The 20,058-nt window shown below is 44.5% G+C and overlaps 1 long non-coding RNA gene and 2 other non-coding genes across 3 annotated transcripts; all 3 read right to left on the bottom strand.

Moving 5' to 3' along the window:
* Positions 1-1,262: 1,262 nt before the first annotated feature.
* On the bottom strand, positions 1,263-19,124 carry LOC147846278 (uncharacterized). The gene is made up of 2 exons (XR_015478347.1): positions 19,074-19,124; positions 1,263-1,633 (listed from the first exon to the last, which is right to left on the bottom strand). It is a non-coding gene; the product is annotated as an uncharacterized LOC147846278 (long non-coding RNA).
* On the bottom strand, positions 1,495-1,681 carry LOC141379423 (U2 spliceosomal RNA). Its single transcript, XR_015479295.1, has one exon. It is a non-coding gene; the product is annotated as a U2 spliceosomal RNA (small nuclear RNA).
* Positions 18,939-19,124, bottom strand: LOC147846279 (U2 spliceosomal RNA). Its single transcript, XR_015479305.1, has one exon. It is a non-coding gene; the product is annotated as a U2 spliceosomal RNA (small nuclear RNA).
* Positions 19,125-20,058: the final 934 nt, after the last annotated feature.

Raw genomic sequence — 20,058 nt, 5'->3', positions numbered from 1 at the left:
GAATCAGTCACTCTTTCTGGGGCAGCTTGAGCTCTTGAAGGGCCCCAAGAACAAGACCTCCAGGGCGTTTCTTCCATGCCCAATTGAGCTGCCACAATAAGCGGGAGTCAGTCACCCTGTCTGGGGCAGCTTCAGCTCCAAAGGGACCCCTGGGTAAGACTTATGGAGGGTTTCTTGAATGCCAAAACAAGCTGCCAGCAACTGCCACAATAGGCGGGAATCAGTCACTCTTTCTGGGGCAGCTAGACCTCTTGAAGGACCCCAAGAACAAGACCTCCAGGGCGTTTCTTCCAAGCCCAAACGAGCTGCCACAATAGGCGGGAATCAGTCACTCTTTCTGGGGCAGCTAGACCTCTGGAAGGGCCCCAAGAACAGACCTCCAGGGCGTTTCTTCCAAGCCCAAACGAGATGCCTCCACAAGCGGCAATCAGTCACCCTTTCTGGGGCAGCTTCGGCTACTCAAGGGACCAGTGGGAAGGACTTCCAGGGCGATTCTTCCATGCCCACTTGAGCCACCATAATCAGCAGGAATCGGTCACTCTTTCTGGGGTGTGTTTTAGCTCTCAAAAGCGCCCTGGAAGGACTTCCATGGCCACAATTAGCGGGGAACCATCACCTTTTTTAGGGTCAGACCCAGCTCTTAAGGGACCCTTCCATGGGAAGGACTTCCAGAGCCTTTCTTCCAATCCAGCTTGGCCGGAAATCAGTCACCCTTTCCCGGGGATACGCTTAAGCTCCTAAGGGCCCCCCTTTCCGGAGCGTTTTTCCTTGCCCGCACTGGCCTTGACTCTGGCTGGGTAATCTTCACCCTCTCTGGGGGCAAGCACCTGCCCTGTGGGGGACCCTGGAGGAACACCTGTTCTCCAGCAGTGCCCGGGTAGCCCAAACTTAAGCCCGGGAACATTGACTTGGTTAACCGCAGGTGCCAGCCTTGCGTGCCGCTGGTGCCCCAAAGGGGCATGTACCTCTAGGCGCGGGACGTCCCCACACGTAGGCTGGGAGTTGGGGCCCCGGCCCGGCGCTTTGGACCCTGGGTGAATGCGACAGGAGCGGGGGTTTCATGCTTTGCCATTTTTCAAATCCTCTGCACAGCTCTCTGGACCCACCATCCCCCAGGTCAGACTTAGGTCCTGATTGGGAATTATCCTCTCCACAGCTCTCTGGACCCACCATCCCCCAAGTCAGACTTGGGTCCTGATTGGGAATTATCCTCTCCACAGCTCTCTGGACCCACCATCCCCCAGGTCAGACTTAGGTCCTGATTGGGAATTTTGGATGGATTTTTTTTATTTATTTTTTTTTCCTCCCTGAGTTGCAATATGTGCATCGTGGCTCATGGACTAGAATAAGAGGATCCTGCCAAGAGGGTTGTTCATGCTCACTGTCTAAACGAGCGCATAAGACAGATACCTAATCGCAAAGAAGCGCAAGTCCCTACATTCAATCTAACGTTATGTTAAATTTCATGCAATCTAGTTCTGCTGTTCACCGCTTAATGAGTGCACCGTTCCCGGAGGTACTGCAATACCAGGTCGATGCGTGGAGTGGGTGGAGCAAGCCCCTAACCCATCTCCCAGCTGCAAAAATCAATTTAATATATAGTGCCCGGGTAGGGCACGTATCAGATATTAAACTGATAAGAACAGATTTTTCTTTCGAAAAAAAATTTATTGACAGCGTTTTCCATAACATTTTCATCTTCAAAAACATATCTTTATCTTTTTTGTTCACATATTTCCCTTAAAATCTTCCAGAGTAAATGAATAGGAGTAAAACAGAGGATAAATTAAAAGGGCAGGTGTTTTGTGTGAACTTAAAATACAATAATGTTTGTAAAAGGGACATGTTTTTAAAAACAAAAACATACAATAGGGTAAAAAACAAGGCTGTTCAATAAAAATAAAGGATAAAAAATAAAACCATAAACAATAAAACAATAAAACTGGCCTAAAAACTTGTTGGCTAGTCACCATTTTAACTAAGCACTGGACTTAATGGAACTAAAGCAAAACAAAACACACGATAAAACATTTTTGCACACTTTAAAAGACAATAAAACGCAGACAATAAACATAAAATTTCCCTTTAAAAAAAAAAACTTGGTTCTTGGAAGAAATAAAAGTGTATGTTGTGCAAAAAGTCTTTGTGTGTGCGTGTGTTATGTTAAAAGCGAGAGAGTCCAGGCGCAGCGTTGATAAAAGCGAATAAAACCGGTCCAGTAAAAACAATGTAAAAGCGTAGACGCAATACAAAGAAATAAAATCATTTCTTTGTCCCGGATCGAGGGTGAGTCCTAACAATAAAATCCATTCACACCAACTCTCCAGGCCGGTCACAGTCCCTGCGTTTCAGGGGCATAGCGGAGATCCCCCTCCTCTGGCCTGCTGGCCCGCTGTTCCCGTAGCCAGAGTGGTGAGGGTGCATCTACGGGCGGCCAGGTACGGTGGCGGCCGGGACCTCCTCCGTTTGACCCCGGCCCCCTTGGCCTCTTGTTAAGGTACGGTACCCCTGTAGCGTGGTTGCTATCATTCTCTTTGTCCCTTGAAGGGGTACCGTGACCTGCTTCCCCACCAGCAGGTTTCTTGAGACCCAGATGGCATCCTTGATGGCGGTCAGGGTGAGCCAGAGCGCTGTAAAATCCTGTTTTGTCATGTCTTTCACGCCCTGGCCCACCCCATGGATGAAAAGGTGGTAGTCCATCTGGGCCCTCCCCGCCGGCAGGTACTGATGATACAGGGGGCCGGTCCTGGCCCACAGGTCCCGCGCAGCGCTGCACTCCCAGAGCAGGTGCCGCACGGTCTCTGGGCATCCACACCCAGGCCGTGGGCAGGTGGGGTTTTTGGCCATGCCTCTGGAGTGCATAACCGCCCTGACCGGGAGGATCTCATGTGCCACCATCCACAACAGGTCCTTGTGTCCGTTCTGGAGAGCTGGGTGGGCCACGTTTCTCCACACTTGTTGGGCCTCACATAATGTGAGGCCCGGCACCCGACTCACCGTCTCTCGATCCTGGACAAGAGAAATGAGAGCCTTGTGGTTAGTCAAAATGGTGACATCGTTGGTCTCTAAAACATACTTCTTTAAAAATTTCTTTATAAAATCATATTCTTTTGGTAAATTAAAAGATACTGGGTTTTTAAGATCCACCGTTAAAACTTTCAGGCTTCTTAAGTAGGACCCCATCCAGAATCGAGTCATGGCTGCCGTCTTGTTTTCCTTGGATGGGGTCAATGCGTAGCTAAAATGCAGGGCGGTGAAGCGGCTGCCTAAAAACAGGTGGGGATCTGGGAGGCCTTTTCCACCATGTTCTGGCTTTTTCTTCAGTTCAGTCCTTTTTAGGCGCTCCCACTTGGATCCCCACAGGAAATAAAACACCGCCCTTTCCAGCTTCCTGATAAAACTTCTCGGTGGACTAAAAACAGAGGAAACAAGTAAAATGAGGGGTAAAATCACAGATTTAAAAATCAAAATTTTGCCCTCCATAGTCAGCTTTCTCAAACCCCAGTATCCCAACTTTTTATTTACTTTATTTAAAATATCATCCCAGTTATGCCCTCCTCCACCCTCTTTATCGAACTTCACCCCTAAAATCTTTAAAAAGTTGTCATTAAAAATAAGGTCCAGCCCCGTCGTCTGTACGTCCCCCCATGGCCCAAAGAGTTGGGCCTCGGACTTGTTCCTGTTTAGTTTGGCGCCCGAGGCCCGACCATACCAGTCTGTTAAATCTAAAACTCTTTGTAGGGTTAAAAAGTCAGTGGCTAAAATCGTTATATCATCCATGTATAAGACGCACTTAGCGATCAGTCCCCCTGTCCCTGGTACCTTAAAACCATTGACCCATTTGTCCCTTCTCAAGATCTGTGCTAAAGGCTCTATACATGCCACGTACAGAAGGGGGGATAACGGACACCCCTGACGGACGCCGCTGGAAATTTTAACTTCCTTTGATAGATGCCCATTTACTAGGATTTTGCTTGTCAACCCATTGTATAGCAATCCCACCCAGGCTATGAATTTCCCCGGGAAACCCATATTTTTCAGTACCTCTAGGAGGTACTGGTGCGAGACTCGATCAAAGGCTTTTTCAAAATCTAAATTTAGGACTGCTAACCGAATGTTTCTGTCTCTCGCAAAACAGATGGCATCTCTGATCAGTATGAGGCTGTCCGTGATCTTCCTTCCAGGTACAGCACAGGCTTGATCCAGGTGGATCACGTCCTCTAAAACTGTGGTCATTCGTGAAGCTAAAATCTTGCTAAAAATCTTGTAGTCAAAATTTAAAAGTGTAATAGGTCTCCAGTTCTGCAATTTCTGTCTATCTCCTTTTTTATACAAAAGTGTTACAATCCCCATTTTAAAACTATCAGGAAGTCTATTTGTGTTCTCAAATTCATTAAAAACAGTCATTAAATCTTGCACTAAAGTATCCCCGAAGGTTGAATAAAATTCGTATGGGAGCCCGTCAAAGCCTGGGGATTTACCTCGTTTAAAACCTTTGAGGGCTTTTTGAAAATCTAAAATGCTAAAATTTTGGGTTAAAAGTGCATGATTGCTGTTTTTAACTTTGTTGTCTAAAAAGGATAAAACTTCTTTTTGGACTTCCTGATTTACTTCTTTTTCGTTAAAAAGTTGTGTATAAAAAAGTTCTATTGTTTCTAAAATGTCTTGTGTGGTACTTGCCTCCCTCCCTTCTGTTTTTAGAGTGTTTATTGCCCTCCCACTTGTCATGATTTTCTTAAAAAAGTACCTTGTGCATTTTTCCCCTTCTTCAATTTCTTTTTCTTTGCTTCTTACTATTACACCTTTACTTTGTATTTTTGACAATTCTAGCATTTCTTTTTTAACTTCAATTACTTCTTGTTTAAAATCAAATCCATTGTTTAAAAGGTTAAAATATCTTTGTAAACGTTTTTGCAGCCCCAACATGCGTTTTTTCCCTTTGTTTTTTCTCTGTTTTCCTATTTTTTTAAAATATGTTCTTGTCCTCCCTTTAACCATTTCCCACCACTGTGCTCGTGTATCATAAAAGTCCTGGAGGGTCTGCCATTGGCTGAACTGCTCCCTATATCCTTTAACCACTTCCTCCTCTTCCAACAGGGAGCAGTTCAGCTTCCACAGCCCTCCGCCTATCGTCACACCAGGGGGGAGTGAAAGAGTGCAGGATAGTATTGTGTGATCAGAAAAAAAGGTGGGGGTCAATGTAGCATCCACGGGCGGGAAATCTCTTGTAAAAATATAATCTATTCGAGAGGCACTGGTGCTGTCACTACTGAACCAAGTGAAGCCTTCCTCTCTTGGATGCACTTGTCTAAAACAGTCAACTAATCTAAAATCTTTAACTAAATGGTTTAAAAGAGTTGATGTTTTGTCCAATTTAAAATCTGCCTTTTTCCTGTCTTTCTGTGTTAGAATACAATTAAAATCCCCTGCCACCACTAGGGGAGGTTTGCCAAGCATGTGGGGCTGCAAGTCTTCTAAAAGTTCATATCTCTCGTTTTTATCAGTGTGTCCGTATATATTTAAAACGTTAAAATCTCTTCCTAAAAAAGTCAGTGTTACTAAAAAGGCCCGCCCATCTCTCACCACAGTGGTACCCTTCACCAGAATGTTGGGATTGTTTATTAAAATTGCGACCCCATCATTTTTGTTTTGGTTCGATCCGCTCCATAGGGAGGGACCTGGGGTCCACACGTCTTCCCACTTTCTGTAATTAGAGATAAAAGGTAAGGCACATTCTTGTAATAAGAACACATCAGACTTTAAGAGTTTTAAAAAAGATAAAACGCTTTGTGCTCGAATGGGGCTCCTCACACTTCTCACATTAATAGTGGAAATAGTAAGGGCCATGAGCAGATGAAAAGGGGATATGAACATTTAAAAGAGTTACAGTTAGTTTACAAAGATATCAATGGTTTTAAAAACAAGATAAAAATCAGGTTATGTCTTGTTGCATCTGCTCTTCACCTATCCCAACAGGTGTTGGGTCAGGGGAGGAGATGCTAACCACTTCAGAAGCCACAGAGAAGACCTCTTGTAGCTCCTTCGGTGATGATGATCTTAGCTTTACATGCAGAAATGAAACTCCATTAGGAGAACCTAAGGGCCATGAGCGGTCTAGATCTTCCGATTTGGAACTATCTAGCCGCTCTGAAGCCCTTAGTCTTTTCTCCTCCATTTCTAGAGGAGATCTCGCAGCCCGTTTCTGCATCTGAGCATAAGGAAGTGAACACTGAGTTTCACTTTGACTAGCGTCAACACTTGCCTCAGAGACGGTGAGGAGAGAGGAAGCCGTTTCCTCCTCCTCATTGGCTGTTACACCTTGTGTCACACTTTGTTGGGGAGGGGCTTCCTCCCTCTGTTCAAATAAAATGGGTGACTCCGCCCCTACGGCCGCCCCACTTCCCTCTTCCTGGCCGGTTCCTGTGGCTGGCAGGGAATTTCCCGCCAAAACCACAGGGACCGCCTCCTCCCTTTGTTCAACCATGCTTGCTTGTGGGGCGGCCATTTTGTTGTTTTTCAGCTTGTTGGCAAAGCTTTTTGGGCAATCTCTGAAGAGATGGTTTTCTTCTCCACACAGATTGCACCGCCTGCCATTGGTGCACTGCTCAAAACTGTGACCAACTTCTCTGCACTTCCCACAGATTAACTCCTGGCATGCTTCAGCGAGATGCCCATTCTTCCCACACTTTCTGCACAATTTGGGCATCCCCTGATAATGAATGTAGCCCCTGTTCTCTCCAAGCACAATCATTGAGGGCAGATGTCTCAGGCCCTGGTAGCCCCCGGCATCTTCCCATTGTTTAATGGGAATTCGCCAGGAGCAATTCCAGATGCCATCCTCATCTAGCACCTTGACTGGCTGGCCTCGAACAGTGCAATATCTGCCCAGCCACACACAAATGTCATCTCCAGTAACTGTTTCATTAAACATTCTGACAATCACAGTTTTAAGTGTGTTGTCAGAAAGTTTTTCCACAGTAAACATGGAAAACTGGATCTTAACCGCATCAAACCTTTGCCAGAAGTCATTTAATAGGGAAGCAGCTCTAAAACTAACATCAAATCCTTTTCCTAGAGGCAGAGTCACGATACAATTCAGGTCTTCAGGTCTAAAATTTAAGGTTTTTTGTATCAGCTTCCTGGAGAAGTCCAGTCTGGACATCTCCAGGAGCTTACCATTTTTTTCTTTTAATAAAAAGCGTACGCTGTGGTGCCTCCTCACGCCGGCACGAGCAGCCGACATGGTGGAGGCACCAACAGCTTAAAACACACTAAAACACTAAAACCCAAATAAATAGCCAATAAATACTTAAAACGTCTTACCTTAAAAAGTGCAATTCCTTTACCTCTCAAGGGTTGAGAGCTCACAACACAGGGGTAATTGTGAGCCAGGAAACCTCCAAGAGGCGATCGCTGTCACTGCCCGCGAGGTAAGCCCAAGTATAATACTGATAAGAACAGATTTTTCTTTCGAAAAAAAAAAAAAATTTATTGACAGCGTTTTCCATAACATTTTCATCTCCAAAAACATATCTTTATCTTTTTTGTTCACATTTTTCCCTTAAAATCTTCCAGAGTAAATGAATAGGAGTAAAACAGAGGATAAATTAAAAGGGCAGGTGTTTTGTGTGAACTTAAAATACAATAATGTTTGTAAAAGGGACATGTTTTTAAAAACAAAAACATACAATAGGGTAAAAAACAAGGCTGTTCAATAAAAATAAAGGATAAAAAATAAAACCATAAACAATAAAACAATAAAACTGGCCTAAAAACTTGTTGGCTAGTCACCATTTTAACTAAGCACTGGACTTAATGGAACTAAAGCAAAACAAAACACACGATAAAACATTTTTGCACACTTTAAAAGACAATAAAACACAGACAATAAACATAAAATTTCCCTTTAAAAAAAAAAAAAAAAAAACTTGGTTCTTGGAAGAAATAAAAGTGTATGTTGTGCAAAAAGTCTTTGTGTGTGCGTGTGTTATGTTAAAAGCGAGAGAGTCCAGGCGCAGCGTTGATAAAAGCGAATAAAACTGGTCCAGTAAAAACAATGTAAAAGCGTAGACGCAATACAAAGAAATAAAATCATTTCTTTGTCCCGGATCGAGGGTGAGTCCTAACAATAAAATCCATTCACACCAACTCTCCAGGCCGGTCACAGTCCCTGCGTTTCAGGGGCATAGCGGAGATCCCCCTCCTCTGGCCTGCTGGCCCGCTGTTCCCGTAGCCAGAGTGGTGAGGGTGCATCTACGGGCAGCCAGGTACGGTGGCGGCCGGGACCTCCTCCGTTTGACCCCGGCCCCCTTGGCCTCTTGTTAAGGTACGGTACCCCTGTAGCGTGGTTGCTATCATTCTCTTTGTCCCTTGAAGGGGTACCGTGACCTGCTTCCCCACCAGCAGGTTTCTTGAGACCCAGATGGCATCCTTGATGGCGGTCAGGGTGAGCCAGAGCGCTGTAAAATCCTGTTTTGTCATGTCTTTCACGCCCTGGCCCACCCCATGGATGAAAAGGTGGTAGTCCATCTGGGCCCTCCCCGCCGGCAGGTACTGATGATACAGGGGGCCGGTCCTGGCCCACAGGTCCCGCGCAGCGCCGCACTCCCAGAGCAGGTGCCGCACGGTCTCTGGGCATCCACACCCAGGCCGTGGGCAGGTGGGGTTTTTGGCCATGCCTCTGGAGTGCATAACCGCCCTGACCGGGAGGATCTCATGTGCCACCATCCACAACAGGTCCTTGTGTCCGTTCTGGAGAGCTGGGTGGGCCACGTTTCTCCACACTTGTTGGGCCTCACATAATGTGAGGCCCGGCACCCGACTCACCGTCTCTCGATCCTGGACAAGAGAAATGAGAGCCTTGTGGTTAGTCAAAATGGTGACATCGTTGGTCTCTAAAACATACTTCTTTAAAAATTTCTTTATAAAATCATATTCTTTTGGTAAATTAAAAGATACTGGGTTTTTAAGATCCACCGTTAAAACTTTCAGGCTTCTTAAGTAGGACCCCATCCAGAATCGAGTCATGGCTGCCGTCTTGTTTTCCTTGGATGGGGTCAATGCGTAGCTAAAATGCAGGGCGGTGAAGCGGCTGCCTAAAAACAGGTGGGGATCTGGGAGGCCTTTTCCACCATGTTCTGGCTTTTTCTTCAGTTCAGTCCTTTTTAGGCGCTCCCACTTGGATCCCCACAGGAAATAAAACACCGCCCTTTCCAGCTTCCTGATAAAACTTCTCGGTGGACTAAAAACAGAGGAAACAAGTAAAATGAGGGGTAAAATCACAGATTTAAAAATCAAAATTTTGCCCTCCATAGTCAGCTTTCTCAAACCCCAGTATCCCAACTTTTTATTTACTTTATTTAAAATATCATCCCAGTTATGCCCTCCTCCACCCTCTTTATCGAACTTCACCCCTAAAATCTTTAAAAAGTTGTCATTAAAAATAAGGTCCAGCCCCGTCGTCTGTACGTCCCCCCATGGCCCAAAGAGTTGGGCCTCGGACTTGTTCCTGTTTAGTTTGGCGCCCGAGGCCCGACCATACCAGTCTGTTAAATCTAAAACTCTTTGTAGGGTTAAAAAGTCAGTGGCTAAAATCGTTATATCATCCATGTATAAGACGCACTTAGCGATCAGTCCCCCTGTCCCTGGTACCTTAAAACCATTGACCCATTTGTCCCTTCTCAAGATCTGTGCTAAAGGCTCTATACATGCCACGTACAGAAGGGGGGATAACGGACACCCCTGACGGACGCCGCTGGAAATTTTAACTTCCTTTGATAGATGCCCATTTACTAGGATTTTGCTTGTCAACCCATTGTATAGCAATCCCACCCAGGCTATGAATTTCCCCGGGAAACCCATATTTTTCAGTACCTCTAGGAGGTACTGGTGCGAGACTCGATCAAAGGCTTTTTCAAAATCTAAATTTAGGACTGCTAACCGAATGTTTCTGTCTCTCGCAAAACAGATGGCATCTCTGATCAGTATGAGGCTGTCCGTGATCTTCCTTCCAGGTACAGCACAGGCTTGATCCAGGTGGATCACGTCCTCTAAAACTGTGGTCATTCGTGAAGCTAAAATCTTGCTAAAAATCTTGTAGTCAAAATTTAAAAGTGTAATAGGTCTCCAGTTCTGCAATTTCTGTCTATCTCCTTTTTTATACAAAAGTGTTACAATCCCCATTTTAAAACTATCAGGAAGTCTATTTGTGTTCTCAAATTCATTAAAAACAGTCATTAAATCTTGCACTAAAATATCCCCGAAGGTTGAATAAAATTCGTATGGGAGCCCGTCAAAGCCTGGGGATTTACCTCGTTTAAAACCTTCGAGGGCTTTTTGAAAATCTAAAATGCTAAAATTTTGGGTTAAAAGTGCATGATTGCTGTTTTTAACTTTGTTGTCTAAAAAGGATAAAACTTCTTTTTGGACTTCCTGATTTACTTCTTTTTCGTTAAAAAGTTGTGTATAAAAAAGTTCTATTGTTTCTAAAATGTCTTGTGTGGTACTTGCCTCCCTCCCTTCTGTTTTTAGAGTGTTTATTGCCCTCCCACTTGTCATGATTTTCTTAAAAAAGTACCTTGTGCATTTTTCCCCTTCTTCAATTTCTTTTTCTTTGCTTCTTACTATTACACCTTTACTTTGTATTTTTGACAATTCTAGCATTTCTTTTTTAACTTCAATTACTTCTTGTTTAAAATCAAATCCATTGTTTAAAAGGTTAAAATATCTTTGTAAACGTTTTTGCAGCCCCAACATGCGTTTTTTCCTTTTGTTTTTTCTCTGTTTTCCTATTTTTTTAAAATATGTTTTTGTCCTCCCTTTAACCATTTCCCACCACTGTGCTCGTGTATCATAAAAGTCCTGGAGGGTCTGCCATTGGCTGAACTGCTCCCTATATCCTTTAACCACTTCCTCCTCTTCCAACAGGGAGCAGTTCAGCTTCCACAGCCCTCCGCCTATCGTCACACCAGGGGGAAGTGAAAGAGTGCAGGATAGTATTGTGTGATCAGAAAAAAAGGTGGGGGTCAATGTAGCATCCACGGGCGGGAAATCTCTTGTAAAAATATCGTCTATTCGAGAGGCACTGGTGCTGTCACTACTGAACCAAGTGAAGCCTTCCTCTCTTGGATGCACTTGTCTAAAACAGTCAACTAATTTAAAATCTTTAACTAAATTGTTTAAAAGAGTTGATGTTTTGTCCAATTTAAAATCTGCCTTTTTCCTGTCTTTCTGTGTTAGAATACAATTAAAATCCCCTGCCACCACTAGGGGAGGTTTACCAAGCATGTGGGGCTGCAAGTCTTCTAAAAGTTCATATCTCTCGTTTTTATCAGTGTGTCCGTATATATTTAAAACGTTAAAATCTCTTCCTAAAAAAGTCAGTGTTACTAAAAAGGCCCGCCCATCTCTCACCACAGTGGTACCCTTCACCAGAATGTTGGGATTGTTTATTAAAATTGCGACCCCATCATTTTTGTTTTGGTTCGATCCGCTCCATAGGGAGGGACCTGGGGTCCACACGTCTTCCCACTTTCTGTAATTAGAGATAAAAGGTAAGGCACATTCTTGTAATAAAAACACGTCAGACTTTAAGAGTTTTAAAAAAGATAAAACGCTTTGTGCTCGAATGGGGCTCCTCACACTTCTCACATTAATAGTGGAAATAGTAAGGGCCATGAGCAGATGAAAAGGGGATATGAACATTTAAAAGAGTTACAGTTAGTTTACAAAGATATCAATGGTTTTAAAAACAAGATAAAAATCAGGTTATGTCTTGTTGCATCTGCTCTTCACCTATCCCAACAGGTGTTGGGTCAGGGGAGGAGATGCTAACCACTTCAGAAGCCACAGAGAAGACCTCTTGTGGCTCCTTCGGTGATGATGATCTTAGCTTTACATGCAGAAATGAAACTCCATTAGGAGAACCTAAGGGCCATGAGCGGTCTAGATCTTCCGATTTGGAACTATCTAGCCGCTCTGAAGCCCTTAGTCTTTTCTCCTCCATTTCTAGAGGAGATCTCGCAGCCCGTTTCTGCATCTGAGCATAAGGAAGTGAACACTGAGTTTCACTTTGACTAGCGTCAACACTTGCCTCAGAGACGGTGAGGAGAGAGGAAGCCGTTTCCTCCTCCTCATTGGCTGTTACATTTTGTGTCACACTTTGTTGGGGAGGGGCTTCCTCCCTCTGTTCAAATAAAATGGGTGACTCCGCCCCTATGGCCGCCCCATTTCCTTCTTCCTGGCCGGTTCCTGTGGCTGGCAGGGAATTTCCCGCCAAAACCACAGGGACCGCCTCCTCCCTTTGTTCAACCATGCTTGCTTGTGGGGCGGCCATTTTGTTGTTTTTCAGCTTGTTGGCAAAGCTTTTTGGGCAATCTCTGAAGAGATGGTTTTCTTCTCCACACAGATTGCACCGCCTGCCATTGGTGCACTGCTCAAAACTGTGACCAACTTCTCTGCACTTCCCACAGATTAACTCCTGGCATGCTTCAGCGAGATGCCCATTCTTCCCACACTTTCTGCACAATTTGGGCATCCCCTGATAATGAATGTAGCCCCTGTTCTCTCCAAGCACAATCATTGAGGGCAGATGTCTCAGGCCCTGGTAGCCCCCGGCATCTTCCCATTGTTTAATGGGAATTCGCCAGGAGCAATTCCAGATGCCATCCTCATCTAGCACCTTGACTGGCTGGCCTCGAACAGTGCAATATCTGCCCAGCCACACACAAATGTCATCTCCAGTAACTGTTTCATTAAACATTCTGACAATCACAGTTTTAAGTGTGTTGTCAGAAAGTTTTTCCACAGTAAACATGGAAAACTGGATCTTAACCGCATCAAACCTTTGCCAGAAGTCATTTAATAGGGAAGCAGCTCTAAAACTAACATCAAATCCTTTTCCTAGAGGCAGAGTCACGATACAATTCAGGTCTTCAGGTCTAAAATTTAAGGTTTTTTGTATCAGCTTCCTGGAGAAGTCCAGTCTGGACATCTCCAGGAGCTTACCATTTTTTTCTTTTAATAAAAAGCGTACGCTGTGGTGCCTCCTCACGCCGGCACGAGCAGCCGACATGGTGGAGGCACCAACAGCTTAAAACACACTAAAACACTAAAACCCAAATAAATAGCCAATAAATACTTAAAACGTCTTACCTTAAAAAGTGCAATTCCTTTACCTCTCAAGGGTTGAGAGCTCACAACACAGAGGTAATTGTGAGCCAGGAAACCTCCAAGAGGCGATCGCTGTCACTGCCCGCGAGGTAAGCCCAAGTATAATACTGATAAGAACAGATTTTTTTTTTCTTACGAAAAAAATTTATTGACAGCGTTTCCCATTTGTTTCTTACATCACAATCATATTTAAAAACATATCTCTTCACTTAGTTTCATTTGAGTACTTAACAGTAAATAAATAAAAAATGAATAAATATATACATAAATAAATAAATAAATAAATAAATACTTGCAAAAGTACTTTAAATGAACATAAAATGTCAAGTGTATAGAGGACATGTTTTTTTTTAAAAAAAAAGGCAAACAAATGAAAGACTAAAAAACAAGCTGTTCAATAAAAATTAAAACGGGTCTAAAAAAGAATCACGGTCTAGTCACCATTTTAACAACGCAGGACTTAGTAAAAATGAATTGAAACATAAAACACACATTTTAAAACGTTTCAATACACATTAAAAGACATATGGCACTTAACAAAAACACTTTAAAATCAGGGTTTTTGGAGGAAATAAAAGTGTATGTTGTGCGAAAGTCTTTTGTGTGTGCGTGTGTTATGTAAAAAAAAGTCCTTGGCGTAGATGTTGATAAAAAAAGTGATAAAAACCAGTCCGTTAAAAAATGCATGAAAAGCAATAGTAACAATAAGAAGATAAAATCATTTCTTTGTCCAGGATCGAGGGTGAGTCATACCAAAAAAAGTCCATTCACACCAACTCTCCAGGACGGTCACAGCCCCTGTGTTTCAAGGGCATAGCGGAGATCCCCCTCCTCTGGCCTGCTGGCCCGCTGTTCCCGTAGCCAGAGTGGTGAGGGTGCATCTACGGGCGGCCAGGTACGGTGGCGGCCGGGACCTCCTCCGTGCGACCCCGGCCCCCTTGGCCTCTTGTCAAGGTCCGGTACCCCTGTAGCGTGGTTGTTATCAGTCCCTTTGTCCCTTGCAGGGGTACCGTGACCTGCTTCCCCACCAGCAGGTTTCTTGTGACCCAGATGGCATCCTTGATGGCGGTCAGGGTGAGCCAGAGCGATGTAAAGTCCTGTTTTGTCATGTCTTTCACGCCCTGGCCCACCCCATGGATGATAAGGTGGTAGTCCATCTGGGCCCTCCCCGCCGGCAGGTACTGATGATACAGGGGGCCGGTCCTGGCCCACAGGTCCCGCGCAGCGCCGCACTCCCAGAGCAGGTGCCGCACGGTCTCTGGGCATCCACACCCAGGCCGTGGGCAGACGGGGTTTCTGGCCATGCCTCTGGAGTGCATGACCGCCCTGACCGGGAGGATCTCATGTGCCACCATCCACAACAGGTCCTTGTGTCCGTTCTGGAGAGCTGGGTGGGCCGCGTTCCTCCACACTTGTTGGGCCTCACATAATGTGAGGCCCGGGACCCGACTCACCGTCTCTCGATCCTGCACAAGAGAAATGAGAGCCTTGTGGTTAGTTAAAATGGTGACATCGTTAGTCTCTAAAACATACTTCTTTAAAAATTTCTTTATAAAATCATACTCCCTAGGTAAATTAAAAGACACTGGGTACTTAAGGTCCACTGCTAAAACTTTCAGGGTTCTCAGGTAGGACCCCATCCAGAAGCGAGTCATGGCAGCCGTCTTGTTTTCTCTGGATGGGGTCAACGCGTAACTAAAATGCAGGGCGGTGAAGCGGCTGCCTAAAAACAGGTGGGGATCCGGGAGGCCTTTTCCACCATGTTCGGGCTTTTTCTTTAACTCTGTTCTTCTTAGGCGCTCCCACTTGGATCCCCACAGGAAATAAAACACCGCCCTTTCCAACTTCCTGATAAAACGTCTTGGTGGACTAAAAACAGAAGAAACAAGTAAAATGAGTGGTAAAATTACGGATTTAAAAATCAAAATTTTACCCTCCATTGTTAATTTTCGTAACCCCCAGAATCCCAACTTTTGGTTTACCTTTGTTAAAATGTCGTTCCAATTTTGCCCTCCCCCACCCTCTTTGTCAAATTTTACCCCTAAAATTTTAAAATCATTTTCCTTAAAAGTCAGCTCTAGTCCCTCTGTGACGACGTTACCCCACGGCCCGAAGAGCTGGGCCTCGGACTTTTTTCGGTTTAATCTGGCTCCCGAGGCCCGACCGTAGAAATCGGTCAAATCCATAGCTCTTCGGGCCGAGGTGAGGTCTGTCGTTAAAAGGGTAACGTCGTCCATATATAAAACACAAGATGCTGTCAAACCCCCCGGAATTTTAAAACCTGTAATCCATTTATCCCTTCTCAAGAGCTGTGCCAGTGGTTCAATACAAACCACATACAGGAGTGGGGATAACGGACACCCTTGACGGACGCCACTGCAGATATTTACTGCTTTTGTTAAATGCCCATTTACAATGATTTTGCTGACAAGGTCGTTGTACAGCAGTCCCACCCATGCTAAAAATCTTCCCGGGAACCCCATTTTTTCCAGTACTTGTAACAAGTACTGGTGCGAGACTCTGTCAAATGCTTTTTCAAAATCTAAATTTACCACGGCTAGACGAATGTTTCTGTCTCTCGCGTAACAGATGGCATCTCGGATCAGCAATAGGCTGTCCGTGATCTTCCTCCCGGGCACAGCACAGGCTTGATCCGGGTGGATTACATCCTCTAAAACTGTCGACATCCTTGTCGCTAAAATCTTTGTAAAAAATTTATAATCAGTGTTTAAAAGAGTAATTGGTCGCCAATTTTTTAAAATTGTCTTGTCATCTTTTTTAAAAAGCAGAGAAACTATTCCTAATCTAAAATCCGCAGGTAGTTTGTTAAAATTTTCAAATTCATTAAAAACAGTCAGTAAAACCCCAGCTAAAATGTCCCAGAAACATTGATAAAACTCCAGGGGAAGACCGTCCATTCCTGGAGACTTCCCCTTTTTAAAACTTTTAAGAGCTTTATCTAAATCTTCTTTCTTAAAATCTTGGGTTAAAACTGAATGTTTTTCTTTTTGTACTTTTTTGTCTAAAAAATTTAAAACCTCATTTGAAGCGTCCTCGTGTACTATTTTTTCCCCATATAAGTTTTCGTAAAACTTTTCGACTTCTTTTAAAACCCCCTCTGTGGTATTTAAAATAGTCCCCTCGTCGTTTTTTATCTTTGATATCCCCCCTCCCTTTGTGATTATTTTTTTAAAAAAATATCTTGTACACTTTTCATTTTCTTCAATTTTTTTCTCTTTTGCTCTTAAAATCACTCCCCTGCTATTTTCCTCTGCTAAAACCAACATCTCTTTTTTAACTTCTTTAATTTCGTTGTTAAAATCAAAGCCCATGTTTAAAAGGTTAAAATATCTTTGTAAACGTTTTTGCAGCCCCAACATGCGTTTTTTCCTTTTGTTTTTTCTCTGTTTTCCTATTTTTTTAAAATATGTTTTTGTCCTCCCTTTAACCATTTCCCACCACTGTGCTCGTGTATCATAAAAGTCCTGGAGGGTCTGCCATTGGCTGAACTGCTCCCTATATCCTTTAACCACTTCCTCCTCTTCCAACAGGGAGCAGTTCAGCTTCCACAGCCCTCCGCCTAACGTCACACCAGGGGGAAGTGAAAGAGTGCAGGATAGTATTGTGTGATCAGAAAAAAAGGTGGGGGTCAATGTAGCATCCACGGGCGGGAAATCTCTTGTAAAAATATAGTCTATTCGAGAGGCACTGGTGCTGTCACTACTGAACCAAGTGAAGCCTTCCTCTCTTGGATGCACTTGTCTAAAACAGTCAACTAATTTAAAATCTTTAACTAAATTGTTTAAAAGAGTTGATGTTTTGTCCAATTTAAAATCTGCCTTTTTCCTGTCTTTCTGTGTTAGAATACAATTAAAATCCCCTGCCACCACTAGGGGAGGTTTACCAAGCATGTGGGGCTGCAAGTCTTCTAAAAGTTCATATCTCTCGTTTTTATCAGTGTGTCCGTATATATTTAAAACATTAAAATCTCTTCCTAAAAAAGTCAGTGTTACTAAAAAGGCCCGCCCATCTCTCACCACAGTGGTACCCTTCACCAGAATGTTGGGATTGTTTATTAAAATTGCGACCCCATCATTTTTGTTTTGGTTCGATCCGCTCCATAGGGAGGGACCTGGGGTCCACACGTCTTCCCACTTTCTGTAATTAGAGATAAAAGGTAAGGCACATTCTTGTAATAAAAACACATCAGACTTTAAGAGTTTTAAAAAAGATAAAACGCTTTGTGCTCGAATGGGGCTCCTCACACTTCTCACATTAATAGTGGAAATAGTAAGGGCCATGAGCAGATGAAAAGGGGATATGAACATTTAAAAGAGTTACAGTTAGTTTACAAAGATATCAATAATTTTAAAAACAAGATAAAAATCAGGTTATGTCTTGTTGCATCTGCTCTTCACCTATCCCAACAGGTGTTGGGTCAGGGGAGGAGATGCTAACCACTTCAGAAGCCACAGAGAAGACCTCTTGTAGCTCCTTCGGTGATGATGATCTTAGCTTTACATGCAGAAATGAAACTCCATTAGGAGAACCTAAGGGCCATGAGCGGTCTAGATCTTCCGATTTGGAACTATCTAGCCGCTCTGAAGCCCTTAGTCTTTTCTCCTCCATTTCTAGAGGAGATCTCGCAGCCCGTTTCTGCATCTGAGCATAAGGAAGTGAACACTGAGTTTCACTTTGACTAGCGTCAACACTTGCCTCAGAGACGGTGAGGAGAGAGGAAGCCGTTTCCTCCTCCTCATTGGCTGTTACATTTTGTGTCACACTTTGTTGGGGAGGGGCTTCCTCCCTCTGTTCAAATAAAATGGGTGACTCCGCCCCTATGGCCGCCCCATTTCCTTCTTCCTGGCCGGTTCCTGTGGCTGGCAGGGAATTTCCCGCCAAAACCACAGGGACCGCCTCCTCCCTTTGTTCAACCATGCTTGCTTGTGGGGCGGCCATTTTGTTGTTTTTCAGCTTGTTGGCAAAGCTTTTTGGGCAATCTCTGAAGAGATGGTTTTCTTCTCCACACAGATTGCACCGCCTGCCATTGGTGCACTGCTCAAAACTGTGACCAACTTCTCTGCACTTCCCACAGATTAACTCCTGGCATGCTTCAGCGAGATGCCCATTCTTCCCACACTTTCTGCACAATTTGGGCATCCCCTGATAATGAATGTAGCCCCTGTTCTCTCCAAGCACAATCATTGAGGGCAGATGTCTCAGGCCCTGGTAGCCCCCGGCATCTTCCCATTGTTTAATGGGAATTCGCCAGGAGCAATTCCAGATGCCATCCTCATCTAGCACCTTGACTGGCTGGCCTCGAACAGTGCAATATCTGCCCAGCCACACACAAATGTCATCTCCAGTAACTGTTTCATTAAACATTCTGACAATAACAGTTTTAAGTGTGTTGTCAGAAAGTTTTTCCACAGTAAACATGGAAAACTGGATCTTAACCGCATCAAACCTTTGCCAGAAGTCATTTAATAGGGAAGCAGCTCTAAAACTAACATCAAATCCTTTTCCTAGAGGCAGAGTCACTATACAATTCAGGTCTTCAGGTCTAAAATTTAAGGTTTTTTGTATCAGCTTCCTGGAGAAGTCCAGTCTGGACATCTCCAGGAGCTTACCATTTTTTTCTTTTAATAAAAAGCGTACGCTGTGGTGCCTCCTCACGCCGGCACGAGCAGCCGACATGGTGGAGGCACCAACAGCTTAAAACACACTAAAACACTAAAACCACAATAAATAGCCAATAAATACTTAAAACGTCTTACCTTAAAAAGTGCAATTCCTTTACCTCTCAAGGGTTGAGGGCTCACAACACAGGAGTAATTGTGAGCCAGGAAACCTCCAAGAGGCGATCGCTGTCACTGCCCGCGAGGTAAGCCCAAGTATAATACTGATAAGAACAGATACTACACTTGATCTTAGCCAAAAGGCCGAGAAGCGATACCCACAAACTGTCAGCAGTAGGAGCCGCAATCTACGCCACAAATAATACAATGTCGGCAAGCATAACAGGTACTAATTTTTAACCCTTAAACCTCCAGCACATTTGCTGACAGACAGACAGACATAACATTTTAGGCTTAACTAAGAGCCGTTGGTGACCAAAAACAAACTCCAAGCTTGAATACGGCAAAGAGACGTGACTATGGGCCGCTGGTGCCCAATGAGGGTACTTGAAAAGCCCCTGTTTGAGAGACTTTTCCGACCAAGTCAGTGTAGTTGCCATCCCCCCTTCAGAAGTCCAGACCAGGATTTTGTCTGGGCCGGCCTCGGAGATCAACCTGTCTTCCTTTACCTGCTTGAGCCTTGGGAAAAGACTTCCATGCCCGTATGAGCCACCACAGTCAGCGGGAATCAGTGACTCTTTTTTGGGGCAGCTCCAGCTCTAAAGGAACCCCTGGAAAGGACTTGCATGGCATTTCTTCCATGCCCGCGTGAGCCACCACATCAGTCACTCCTTCTGGGGCAGCTTGAGCTCTTGAAGGAGCCCAAGAAAAGACCTCCAGGGCATTTCTTCCAATCCCAAACGAGCTGCCCCAACTAGCAGGAATCAGTCACTCTTTCTGGGGCAGCCTCAGCTACTTAAGGGACCCCTGGGAAGGACCTCCAGGGTGATTCTTCCATGCCCACTTGAGCCACCACAGTCAGCGGGGAAGGAGTCACTCTTTCTGGGGCAGCTTCAGCTCTAAAGGGACCCCTGGGTAAGACTTGCGGAGGGTTTCTTGAATGCCAAAACGAGCTGCCAGCAACTGGCAGGAATCAGTCACTCTTTCTGGGGCAGCTTGAGCTCTTGAAGGACCCCAAGAAAAGACCTCCAGGGCATTTCTTCCATGCCCAAAGGAGCTGCCCCAACTAGCAGGAATCAGTCACTCTTTG

The sequence above is a fragment of the Danio rerio genome, chromosome 2 (genome assembly GCF_052040795.2).
Source record: "Danio rerio strain M-AB ecotype USA chromosome 2, GRCz13ab, whole genome shotgun sequence".
Lineage (NCBI taxonomy): Eukaryota > Metazoa > Chordata > Actinopteri > Cypriniformes > Danionidae > Danio > Danio rerio.
The sequence above is the reverse complement of the archived record's forward strand: the minus strand, read 5'-3'. Positions and strand labels throughout refer to the sequence as shown.